This window comes from Pseudomyrmex gracilis, unplaced genomic scaffold (genome assembly GCF_002006095.1).
Source record: "Pseudomyrmex gracilis isolate BER0280 unplaced genomic scaffold, ASM200609v1 scaffold_92, whole genome shotgun sequence".
NCBI lineage: Eukaryota > Metazoa > Arthropoda > Insecta > Hymenoptera > Formicidae > Pseudomyrmex > Pseudomyrmex gracilis.
Window position 1 is genome coordinate 301,408 of NW_018020676.1, and position 13,914 is coordinate 315,321.

Genomic DNA, 13,914 nt, shown 5'->3' on the forward strand with positions numbered 1-13,914 from the left:
TTTAACCGTATATAAGAAAAATGATGTTGTTCTCTCTCTTTCTCTCTCAATATATTATGCAATATTTTTACGTTGCTTGTAATGTATAGCTTGTAAGAAAAAATTATCCTCTTACGCTGTGCATTGACTCCGCACTGATCGGAAACGCCTGAAACTGAAGTGTCATTAGTTCTCACACGGATCGGTTCTTGCGGAACGATGAATCTGACGTGAAATGACTCGACGCGACATGACAAATCGTTTTGAAACAAACTGACACGCGCGCGACGTACACACATGTCCGTTCGCGAGATTTCCTAATGTAGATTGATCGTAATAGATCGTAGAAGATATCGCCGTCGGTCGATTGCATGGCGTGAATCGGCATTAACTCTTCAGTAAGTCCGACGAGATCTGAGGGATCTTTATCGAGATCAATACAAAGATTATCGCAATTATCGACGAGATATTTTATTCATTCGGAAGAAAGACAATTTAGAGAGCGCGTGAATCGATAAATAAAAAACGTTAATGGGCTGTTTGAGAGAAAAAAAAATCGCGTGGCACGCGATGCTGCGTTCACACAACGTCACTCTTTCGTATTAGCTGAAACTCGCATATCAGATCTTTCGCTTAATCACCGGACACCGATATCGATCTCGTACGTTACGACTTCACGTTAGGATAACGATCACGTTAATTTCGCATCAGATTCTTTACAAGAGGATTCTCGCCGAAAGATAAATGTGCAACACGGAGGATCTTGTCTACATTTTTGATGTATATACATTCGAATTTTTTTTTTATTCACTTGTATCTGACGAAAATGAAAAATCTCCGATGTCGTCGTTTTGCATGTTTTTATTTTGCCGTTGATTTTCTTCAATTTTTCGCACACGCGCGTGCGATAGGTATTATTAATATTACGGCGCGCGCTATTCTTTTTATTGACAGATCTTCTGGATGAATTATTATCCCACGCATCGGCGCACCGTTATGGTGTACACAACGGCTTTTGAGGTGAAGTTTCCGTGTAGATTAAATTTCAATTGCACGTATACGTGTACATGTATATACGGCCGTACTCAAATTCCGGACAATTCACAATGAAGCTATCGCCAGTATTTACCTGCCATTGCCGCCGCGTTATTTTGCCTTTGCGTTCGCACGCATGCAGATAATACGATTTCGCCGCAGGCGTAGATATTGCGTGTACCGGATGATATTGTTTGAAGAGTTCCGGTGTATGTTTGTTTCGTTGCTTTGCGCTGTCCGAACGCGCGCGCGCGCGCGCACGCACGCTCGTTTCCGGTAACTCGCTAAGCTTTTTTTTTTTTTTTTACTTTCCTTTATTCCCTTTGTCTTTTTTTTTCTAAAGCCAGAATCAGTTTGTTTGGCAATATTGTAAAACGGGCGTGGAAAAAGGTTAACTGTTTTTTTGCAATTATTTTCCTGACCAAGGGTGTGGTTGCTTTTTCTCAAAAATCAAAGGGAGATGAAAAAAAATTTACCGAGCGTTTTTTTTTGCGCGAGTCCAGTCGCGATCCAGTCGCGAACATGTATACTTACGGATACGGCGCCGAGAACGCGCCCATTATAATTTCGGCCACTGTTGTACGCGTGTTGTTGTACGAATTGTAGCGCGCGTTCTTACATTAGCGGACATTTCGCAAAACGGCCGAGGCGTAATAAGCCGAATGTTACCCGGGCGGCTCGCGCGTTATCGCATAATGCAATATTAATTCAAAGAGCTTTTGAATGGAGAATAAAGCGAACGGGAACGCGCGCGAGAAAAAAGCTACGTCCTCTTTACATAATAAGCGTGCAAGTCCCACCAGCTCGTTTTTCCTTCGCTCGTTTCCTCGGCCCGTTCCTTCGTATCTTTGCCGCTTCGTTCCTCATCAACCTGCTCGTCTGTCTGCCATGCGGAAATTTCTTTTCTTTCTTTCTCTCTCTCTCTCTCTCTCTTTCTCTTGATTCGACTCTCCCTTCACGCCTCTCTGTCTCTTCATCTCAGGTTTATTTTTCTCCTTATCTCGGTTTTATTCCTTTGCTCGCTTGCTTGTTTCCTTCCTTCTTTCCTTTGTTCGTTCGTTCGTCGAGACCGAGTAAACTAAGAGAAAAGGCACGATAGCGCGTGACGTTATGGAAGTTATCTGTGAAATAGGAATTTTGCAGTCGGTGAGAGAGATGCGCGCCGGGAAACTTTTACTGAAGAACAAGAGGAGAGCGAAGAGAGTCGAATGTCGCGCGAAAGAAAAAAGAACGAGGCGTCTCGCGACGTTATGCGCGTAATTAAAATTTTGCTTCGAGACGGGAGAAGAGACGCAGACGTTTTATTACAGGATAGGATCGTTATAATATCTGATGGACGGCGGACTTCGTTTACGAACTTTCTTCTGCATTAGTGTTTATTAGCTAGTTTATTACAACTTTCGTCTGTCTCTTTCCGTCATCTCGCGCGCGTTGTCTTCTCCCCCTCTCTTTTTCCTCCGCTTAAAAGAAAAAACTTCTTGAACACGGAGACTTACTTGAATAGAATTGCGCATTGTGCGAGAGCGCGCGGGGGAAAAAGAGAGAGAAGAGGACACGATATATCTGATTTACTGGTCCATAAATATCCCTAATCTATACCGGAGGCATAACTCTTTCGGAGGCATAACCCTTCTCTTCTTTCCTCTCGCACTCTCCTTCCCGGCGCTTTTTGTCCGTCTTCTTCTCTTTCTCTTCCTCCCCAGTCATGATTCGTTTCTGCATCCTTCATCCCGTATCTATCATTGCTTTTTTCCTCGTTTTGTCGGGGTTCCCGCGCCGGTTCTTTTTCCGCTCCGCATGTTTCGATAGAACGAAGACACTGGGCGCGACCGCTATTTATAATCGATGATCGTGACCGATGAGTTTTTCTCGCGCATAATTTCGCTGGCGCAGTTTGTTGCGAAACATTTAAACGATTTGCGATGTTATTTCTTTTATATATATATATATATATATATCTGTGTGCTCTTGATATAACGCAAATACGACTACATTGAAATGCGACAATGCGTTATGCGGCGTGCATATAGCGATTTCTTCAAAACGAGCAAAATACAGTTTCGTAACGACGAGTATATACAGCTACGATTTGCTACGATTACGAGATTCGATGTGCCCTGTACAAACCGCCCCGCCATTACCCGACATTTGCGACATTGTCGTCAAAATGGCATGATATAAACGTAAATACAAGTTCTCGCGAAGATCTGCAGGTGATGTGTGCGCATCGGTCTCTCCGGAACTTATCCTATAAGCTGAAGGAGGTCACGGGATAGAGTGCAAATGTGCTTTAACGCGTGCGTGCTCGATAACACGACGTCATTATCATGCAATTAGGAAACTTAAATTTCTAAGTGAAATCTTCTTAATTAACGTTCACGACGTTCGTTTTTTTATTTTTTTTTCTCTATGTGTTATATCCGAGGTAATCTTTTCAGCATTACTTCTCGACGGTCCCGTACTTGCTATTCCAGAAAATTAGGTTTGACATTATCGCTGTCGTCTTATCGGAGAATCACGAAAAATAGATTCCTGTGACTTTCAGTGTGTGTAAAAATATATATTATTTGATAATTTTTATATGCTTGTATTGCTATCTATACATCGTGTATATGTTATAAACGTTATATATATACAGGGTGTCTGACAAATTTTGACCACACGCCGAAGTGTAAAGATAAATTGAATCAATCTGAAAAGTCATTTGCCATTTTGTAAAATTCGCAATAGTTACTGAGTGATTAATTAATATATGTGACCCAATGAGCGGGTGGAAAGCGATGGTCCGTAGGCGTGTTTTCAGTTGTGAAAATCAGCTGATCGCAAAAAGCTGTGTCGCACGCCACTCGCTTGTTCGCTCCGGCTCTTGCTGTTAAAAGATTGCATCAAGTAAGCCATTTTTCTTTACAACTAAAAATCATATACGGCTATCTTTTCTCACGCGCTTATTTGGGTCACATGTATTAATTAATCACTCAAGAACTGCGAATTTTGCAAAATGGTACATGACTTTTCTGTTCAGACTGACTCAATCTATCTTCGTACTTCTTTTAACTTTAATCTATCTTCACTGTGTCAAAATTTTTCAGACATTCTGTATATATATATAGACATATAGATACTGTTATTGTTTTACGCGCAATAATACGCGTAATAAATCAACATAACTTAACCAAGGATGAAACATCGGCTGCATTATGAAGTTTAACAAACAGCACTGAAGCCAATTCGCTGTCACTCGTGATCTCTTTCCGCTACGAAATATATATATATATATATGTACATATATGTATATACATATACACACACAGCAGTAGAGTACCATAGTTGACTCTCCTGTTTGCCGTGGTATCGAACTTTAATTAAGCTCCTACTGCGTACGCACGGAGGTTCGTTACGGATGACGAAATTACTGAGAGAGAAACTCATCGCTTCATGAAATAATTATCACTAAGAGAATATAGAGCCATCATTTATTGCTCTATCCGTTTTTCCGTAATGCACCGAAACTTTGAATAAGAAGAGAGATGAGAGCAACGAGAAAGATACCTTTGACGTTTCTGAAACTCATTAATACACATTGAGGCACATTTTCTTGCGCTATCTCTCGCTGCGAAATTATGATCCGTTTTGGTATTCATATAATTTTCAGCTTCAGGAAGATTACACGTTTGCGATATTTTACTCGGCATGCACACTTTGCGTCACGATTTTGAGAGATCAACGAAACACGCCTCGCGTAAATTTTATTTGGTGTCGCACGAAGATCGGATGCAACCTCGTATACGTATCAGTGCAGTCGCGCGCGAGTGTAATATCGTTTCGACTATCGCGCGTGTAGAATATTTTGTTGACATGACAAAATTCACGCTATTTGTTCCTCTTACTTCTTGTTGAATAGCGCCAATTGTTATTGTATATAACGTCGCATTCATATACAAAGAAGACCTATTATTCCTCCTATATAAAAAAATCCATTTGGATCGAAAGGCGCGTTTTGATATCGAATGTATCGCATCTATTGTTGCCTCTTTTCCGCGTTGCCGATTGGTTGATCAAGTCGAGTCGAATTGAATCGGTAAGATCGAGAGAGTAAATAATGACAGAAAAACAATTTTGACAGTTCGTCGTATACGTGGAGAAAATTAAAAACGTGACTAAAGTAAAGTCACACGTCACAGGAAAGAGTAGAAAAACAACACGTGACTAAAGTAACGTGACTGAATTTTATATTATATATAACATTAAATACTATATATTATGCATATTACATATTTGTAATTACAAATTACAAATTACAAATATATAATATGTAATTTGTAATTTACATATTTTATATGTAATACATATTACATATTATATATTTATAATATTATACTTTATATTGTATTATATGTATTATATACTACAGTAAGAGGTCACTGACCTCGGCCGCGCAGCCTTGACAGAGTCACTGACCTCGGCCGCGCGGCCTTGACGGGGTCACTGACCTCGGCCGCGCGGCCTTGACGGGGTCACTGACCTCGGCCGCGCGGCCTTGGTGGGGAGGGGTCACTGACCTCGGCCGCGCGTCCTTGGTGGGGGGGAGGGGTTACTGACCTCGGCCGCGCGGCCTTGGCGGGGTCACTGACCTCGGCCGCGCGGCCTTGGCGGGGTCACTGACCTCGGCCGCGCGGCCTTGACGGGGTCACTGATCTCGGCCGCGCAACCGCGGCGGTGTTACTGACTTTGGGGTCACGTGATTACGGTATATATAATACGGTATATATAGATATAGAATATTATATATAATATATATATATATTCTCTTTTTTACTCTTTTCTCTGTCACGTGACTTTAGTCACGTGTTGTTTTTCCATTCTCCGCTTTTTTTTTATTTTTCGAGTTTGATCTTCATGCGTTATTTCTGACATCTCTTTAATGTGTATTATATGGTTTCTAAGACGTATATACTAGGTGTCATCGCGATGACAGGTTGTATTCACTGACATTACACGTTAAAATAAAAACAATAATCGCATGTATAGTAGTGCGCGCCTGTGTTGTGCTAGTATAAATAAAAACTATTTCTTTGTGAAAGAGAAAAATGGTTACTGGCTTGTTTCAAGTTGTTACGGGGATATTTTTATCGGAGACTGCGCTCAATTCCGCACGCGTATATATTGTACGTATATGTGACGCGCGATAATTACGATATTCCGATAAAATCGAAGCATCGCTGCAATTTCTTTCCAATTAATATGTTCCTCTACTACTTTCGCAATCTGTATTTTATCTTCGGCGAATACATACATTTATACGCGCGACATATAAACGGTCGCAATGTTATAAATAGTACAGTACGGGATAAAAAAAATATTGGCGATATATTTTGTGAATAAATTGTGTGCGGAATATATTTTGCATGATAATGTTTTGAATAGTTTTACGAACAAATTCGTTAATTCGCTCACGATTTACTTTAGGTTTTATTGGAGTGAATTCTTTTGCGATAAAATTATTAACAATCTCGCGCCGATAGCGACACTTGTTGCTTGAAAACGTCGATACGCCATTAAATTTAAGTATCTTCGAGCGTAATATATCGGGCGAAGAAAAATGATTACCTCACTTTGCTCGTTCGTTATCGCCGCGAAAAGCAGAATATCGCAAATTGTTGGCTCGGTATCTATACCCTAGGTAGGTAGTACATACAAGATGATTAATCAGCGAATTCCGTGATACGACAGCGAAATATGGCAATGTAATGCCTTCTGATTCCACTTGTTTGTTGACGTGACTTTTTTTTTTGCATCGTGCACGCTTAGAGAATATGGAAGTCCCGGACAAGATTTACAGATTCACCATAGTTCGGTGGAAAGCGATTTATTGCTGGCGTGTATCGACGTTGAATACATAATGAAATTATTGATCCTCCACGCTGGTGTGCATTAGTCATGCTGTCTATGTACCAAACAATATTTCTAGCGACGAATTTACGATCTGTCTCTGTATGTGTGTGTGTGTGTGTGTGTGTGTGTGTGTGTGTGTGTGTGTGAGTGCGTGCGTGCATGCGTGTGTGTCTCTGCATGTCTCACACTCTTTCCATCTCTCTATCTTTCTCTCGGTTTTACACCGGAAGTTAATAGAATGTTTGCGCAATTTACAGAACATATACGTACACGCGAAAATAATAACTTGCAAACAGTGTGCGCACAAGTTCTCAGCTGATGCTGAAGATATTTCGTTTGAGGAAATCTCGTGTGTACCAGTAGAACGCGGCGCGCTGCTGTACATCACTTAATGGGTTCTTCCATTACACACGTAATGCGAAATTGCATTAGCATCCGGGAAATGCTTGGCTAAGTCGAAACTCGGGAATCAAGGCCTGGGATACGGGAGAAGAGAAGGTTTCTCCGAGAATTCGGAAACTCACGGCGCGGCGATTACGTAGTTCCTCGCGCGAAACAACGCACATACCTGTATACTCCTTCTTCGGTATACGGTTAATGAACGTACTGCAGTAATCGGACGATGGTCATTGTATTTAAATGGGCCCGGCCGCGAGAGAACAACGCGCCTGTTCCGCCTGTAATCTTGCTTATTTCGAACAATAACTGCCTTCTAGTTACGATGTTTTCTCTTCCCGATGTTGTTTTTTTCTTTTTAGACGTTCGAAATATTAATCAGAAATATATTTTCACATACAGGAATTAATACAATCATATTTGTGTACGTATGTATTCTGTAACATTAAAAAACGTTAAAAGCTGCTTTTTTTATAGTTTGATTCACATCGATTTATATATGTATATCATATATTGGTGTAGCAGCTGTAATATATATACATATTCAACTGTAAAAGTAACAGTATGTATATATATATATATATATATATATATACATTCTGATCAATTTCGTTCTCCGGGATCATGGAAATGAGAACAGCAAGGCCGTATCGCAATGTCGATACAAAGAGATACCGTATACATCTATTTTCTCTCGAAGCTTGTCGAGGCAGACCGATGCGCAATTGGCCGTTACATTCACGAGAGAGAAAACATCGATGTGTGTTCAATGAAAAAGAGAAATAACATAAACGAGCCGAAGGGGCGAGGAGAGAGAGAGAGAGAGGGAGAGAGAGAGAGAGAGAGAGAGAGAGAGAGAGAGAGAGAGAGAGAGAGAGAGAGAGAGCGTAGGTATGTGTGCTCATAGGAAACGTATATTTTACATATATTTTTGAATAATTGGACGAATTATATAAATTCCAGTTCCGAGACCGAATTCAATCCGCTCGCACTTCCCGCGCACTCTTGCCGTGTTATATTCTCGATTGTCGAAAATATTTGATTATCATTTGTATCGACTGGGTTTTGCAACGCCAGCGTTTACGAACATTAAATGTCGAAAATTACAACTCAACAACTGATAATCGAATAACAACATTCTCTGCTGCGATCCGACGCAGCGATATAATTTTCCCTTTGCCGAGAGAGACTCGCTTTCGCGTCGCGTTCCTCTTCTCCCACAAATGATTAAATTTTCACTTTGGAAATATTATAGATTCGAAAAACTCTCGCTCAACTCTGAAAGAGAATCGGTGAAAGAATGCGCGGATGGGGAAAAAAGGGAAAACATCTGCGTGTTTATCGTCGCATTAAGGCGAATTCGAGTTGATGGGAACAACGAGGGGGCGTCGAATGAGAAACAAATCCGCGTAAAATTTCCGCGCGCGACATATCGGGACGCGCTCCCGTCGCGCTGTCAGTATCTCTGAATACGTGTAAACGATTGCGGGTGGAAGCGAATCTCTCTCCATTTCTGTCGCAAACACGCAGCGCGGATCAGCCCGGTAATCGCAAGTACGAATTGAACGACACGCGCGTCAGTTTAATAGAGGCGAACGTGCGTACAAGCACGTATAGATGTACGGTATATCTAATACATGTAGATGTACATATATATATATACACACACATATACACACACATATATATATATATATATATACACATATATACGCACGCGTACCCACGTGTTCCGGCTTTAGTTTACCGAGGTATAGCTGACGCTTTGTGCATAGGGACAGCCAGCGTATTAGGAATGCAGGCGCATGATAATAAGATGTGTGCGCGCGTATGTGTGTGTGTGTATGTGTGTATGTGCAGAAACGTTAATTCACAAAGGAACGGGAATCAAACTTCCGTAAACTTGAAAATTATTCATACGAAATTTTCGCGAAAAGTTACGGTTAACCAATTTTCGCGGCGTGCCGTTAAAGGGATGCAATATTAATTTATCTGGGATACTGCTACCGGATGTGGAAGCTTGACGGAAGAGAAAAAGAGAAACCCGATGCGTTTTTCACTTTGTGAATTCTTTTGCCGCAAAATTGTTTGTTCACCGCCGTTAATCTATATTACGAACGGGAATAATAATCAAAAAACGATAATTGTTATCGCGATCGTTAACACGTCCGAGTGTTAAAGGGACACGGTCGGGCTATGCGGTCGGTGCGCACATGTGGAACGCGTCGGTGTAATTGCGAATTGACAGTTCCATTTTCGGTGCTGAGGCGCGCGCGGGAAACGCCGTTGCGCGTGGGATCTTCTCGCTGAGCTGCTGCCGGTTCAATGGCGCGTTTAATGAATTTAAGCCATCTTCTCTACTTAGACGCTTAGGTCATACGCCGTTCGCTACGTACATGTAATAAACCGCGATCTACGTAGGTTGGCAATGTGCTACGCCGCCGGTGTGTTTGTGCGCGCGCGCGCGTGTATTTGCGTGTGTGCGTACATGCGTACCATGCCGGTACCCTCGTAGATTTCTATTAAATAGGACGTCCTTACTACGTGCTCTTGTCTCACAGCAGGAAGAACGTTTATGAAGTCGATATTGGCCGCGATCGTAGAACGTAATGCTCCGGTACATCAGATTATCTCGTCATATTATATCATCAGACAGTAACGATTATTATTATTATTATTATCTTAACACGATTATAATGGAAGTCAACTGTAAATGTATTACAGAGTGTTGCGGCGCGAAAAGGACGCGCAAAGTCCGCTTTGTTTCTATCAAACTGTCGTTAGAACGTTTTCGCAATGGCGAGGTCATTCGTCGAGCCGGGAAAAGGGTGTATAGTTTCTGCATTCGGAACGCGATGATCGCCAGCCAAATGGGAAAGAGAGACCGCTCGCAACGCGCGCTCTCGGCGGAGCTGCCGGGATATTGCGGCGGTACATAACAGAGTTCTGTGCGCGCGCGTGTGAGTGCATTTTGTCGATTCTATACCGTTACGTGTTTTCGTCCGCCGTGTAATGTATCGTCAAAGTCGCGTTAGAAACGATCACCGTAAAAGTTCGCGAAAGAAAGTGCCGCTATAAATTCACGTAAGCGTCGCGCCAAGAGAAAAGGAGAGTCGTATCGATGCGTTTAATGCGGTCAAATTGCCAGCCGCCACTTTACTTCTCAGACGATGCTCGTCGCGCGCAGAGGTTTTTAAGAAATTTTTTTTTTTTTTGCTTTTTTTATTTCTCAGTGTTTTTTTTGTTTTTTTTTTTACTTCTCACGTGGATTTAATACGGATCCACTCCGCGATCTGTGTGATATGCCATTGTTGACGCGAGTGCGATTGTGCGACACAAACATGGTCGTTGTTGCCGTAACCACAACATGTAACTGTGTTACCTTTATCATAGCACGGTCATTGTAGCAGCAGCTACTTGATTGTTGTCATTCCGACATCAAAGCGTCATCAGCAAACAGCGTGTTGCGACCTGATGCAACTTTTATCCGATCCGCCTTCAAACTCCCTATCGATCTGACACGCCCCTTCTTTATTTTCCTCTCCGTCTTTTAAAACTTATCGCGATACGAGGACAGGGAGAGAGAGAGAGAGGAAGGAAGAAAGAAAGAGAAAGAGAGTGAAAACTGATGAGTTTTTTTTCTACGAATAAAATTATATATAGTCAGAAAAAAGACAGTATTTTATAGATAAAATATAATTTTTAATGTAAATTTTGATATTAATATTTCAAAAGAGTACGTACTCTTCGTGTTTTTGTAGATTCGAAATTGCAATTCAATTTCTTTATCCTTCACTGTCGTCGGCACTGTCGAAGTTCTTGCGTTAATTATTGACGGCGCGATTAATAACTTTCAGATCCAGAGGCAACGAGGGCCATAACGGTTCGTTGGCTTACGTGAGGTTTATTGAGCTAACATTGGCTGACGTTACGATTGCGGAACATCGTATTGCCAAAATCGATTGCTTCGCTTATGGCAAGGCACGGAAAAGGGAATAAGGGCACCCCGAGTGATGTCATTAGGTATTACCTATATTATCGCGAATTTTCCTCTTCCAGTCGCGTTTTCAACTTTCCTTTTATATATATGCGCCCGATATTAGGACATTAATATTCATAATATTTGATTTTGCAAACGCACACGCGAGTGTTCCGCGTGACAAATTACGTTCGAGAATTAAGCGCATAGGAACTTGGGCTTTGCCGTTAATGTAGGATGATCTAAGGAAGCTCGCTCTCAAACTCTTGTTTGCTAACTCAGCTTATAATATCGGTGTTATCAGGTAATTTTCACGATCGATTGATTACTTGTATCCCATCCTCGAAGTTTCCTCTTACTAAACTTACATCCCTTAATAGAATTAAAATGTAATATTGATGCGCACGCGCGCGCAAGTTACATCGCCCCCATCGTTTCGGAATTGATGCGAAAAAGTGAAACACTCGTTTTCGGAAACGAGAGAAAGGGTGTCCCCGCTGGGGGGAGGGAAAACGAAAAAAACAGAAACGTAATTCTAAGCGCGCGCTCAACAACGGTTGACGAAACATTCGTTCCGATTACTGAAATTTTCGTTACGTTACGCCGCAGAGGAAAACTCATGAATATGGATTAAAGGAACTCCGATGTGTTTACAACGTGTTGGATAGTTCTGTACGTTTGATCGCGGTCGGCAATCGTCTCGATTGGACGTTTCGTTTCGCGCAAAAACGAGAAAATTCCATCCCCCGATGCTTCGTTTATTTCGTCTACCCGATGCCCGTGATAGTATACTGATCGTTTCTAGCTACCTCCTACCTTCCTCCCCACATTCGCGCTCGCAATCTACGTGTCGTAATTTGCTCAATCGTTCGATCTCTTTCTGGCCCCGGCAGACTTTCTCTCCGCTGCCAGATCGCGCGCGCGCTATCGAATGTGGGCGGGTAGAACATTAGTTACCGGTAACAAGCGCGCGGAACAAGTACGTTACAACGTACCGAGGGCATGTTCTACACAACCATAAAATACGCGTCACACCATACTATTTGTGCGAGCCTCGCAGCCTAGGCGAGGATTTGTTTATCGGCTCGCTGACAAGGATTCCGAACAGGCGTCGTATCGGGATGGATCGGATCGTGACCGGCTTTTCGAATACCCTGTGTATGTATAACGCAATCATATCCCCCTTTCCCCCCATTGTACAATCGCCGCTCACGTAGGACGCGTGTGCAATTGTTTCGAACTTGCAACTCAAGTGTGACAACTCAAGTGTATAACACGGCGAAATTTACGTAACGACAAAAACGCGCTCACTTAACGTAGTACGTATATTTATATATATGTAAGTAATATTAGTTGAGTCAGTTATAAATATTTGTCGTCCGGCTGTTTACTGATGCGTTTATTTCCGGTTTTTTTCGGCGACACAACGGCGTTTATGTTGATTCTTCCGGCCACTGAATTCTCTCCCTCAGTTGTCTCTCCGTGATTTCGCGCCGTTTCGCTGATTCGCGCTCAGTTTGTCTAGGCGAAACAGTGAGAGAGAGACAGAGAGAGAGAGAGAGAGAGAGAGAGAGAGAGAGCGGTTAGATATTTACAAGAGACTTTTATTCGTGCTCGCGCGTCGCCGAGCCGCAACTCATTACCGGGCGCCGGCACCTGCGCCAGATGGCAAAATAATTCGAAACTTTTGCGAATAAACGACGAAGGTTTTCGGTTTACCGGCTTCGGGAAAACCGAAAATTGCTTGTCCTATCTTACTTAGTTTCTTCCACGAGGAGGCGAGGCGTGTGGAATCGTAAGGCACACAAAAGACCTTCGCCGGATCGGAAAAATGGGAACGTTATAGGTAACCGTGGAAGGTGACAGCCGGTGAAAAAGCTGCCACGGGATCTGGCGAAACTCCGAACTTGTCGGATAGATTCGTTAGAGCAAGCCGGAGCTCCTCTTCCACTCTCTCTCTCTCTCTCTCTCTTCCTCTCTCGTGAAAGCTCTGACTAGCGCGCATCGTGTTTTCCGTCCCGAACTTCCGGCCAAATTGAATCACACGGAATTTCGCGGTAACAATCTTCTGTTTGACTTCGAGCGACCGGTTGATTTACTCCGTGTTCCACAGAGATCGACGCGGTAGTCGTCGGGAGGCTTGGCGATCTTGTTCCTCTCATTGAAACGGGTTCGAGCTTCTTCAGCATAACTTGATCACGACGTATTCGAGGAGGAGATCGCGACGCGGAGGCCGTACGCGGATGATGCCGAGAAATAACTTTTTGCGTCGGGAACATTTTTGCGAATTCGTTTCGACGTGAATATCTCGCAGAGAAGTAAAAGGAGAAAGATGATTTGCGACGAGTTTTCGATACACGCGCGCACGCGAAAGATCGATATCTCGTAAAAATGTGTAAAACAATAGGCAAATACGTTTTGCCGATATTTTAACACGCATTTCACGTACATTGCTAATGCATAAAATTTGCAACGCAATATCAATACGCATTAATATGCGAGCAAGCATTATTACACAGTAAAAAAAAAAATGTTAATTTTAACATTTTTTGCATGTCCCAGGAGGTCCACTCTAAATTTTAAGTTAAAACAACTTATTCGTTGTGAGTCACTTATTGACAAACTAGTAAAGT

At 42.3% G+C, this 13,914-nt stretch overlaps 1 protein-coding gene across 9 annotated transcripts in view; it reads left to right on the forward strand.

Annotated features, from left to right (window-relative positions):
* LOC109855548 (peroxidasin) overlaps positions 1 to 13,914 on the forward strand; it is a 142,223-nt gene that overhangs the window by 23,931 nt on the left and 104,378 nt on the right. Inside the window, exon 1 of one of the 9 annotated variants that reach the window (XM_020429944.1) lies at positions 12,407 to 12,439. The exons of the other annotated variants lie outside the window; for them this stretch is intronic. The gene's annotated coding sequence lies outside the window, so the exon portion shown is untranslated. Of the gene's footprint in view, positions 1 to 12,406; positions 12,440 to 13,914 lie in introns of those variants that run through there. 9 annotated transcript variants of the gene reach the window in all.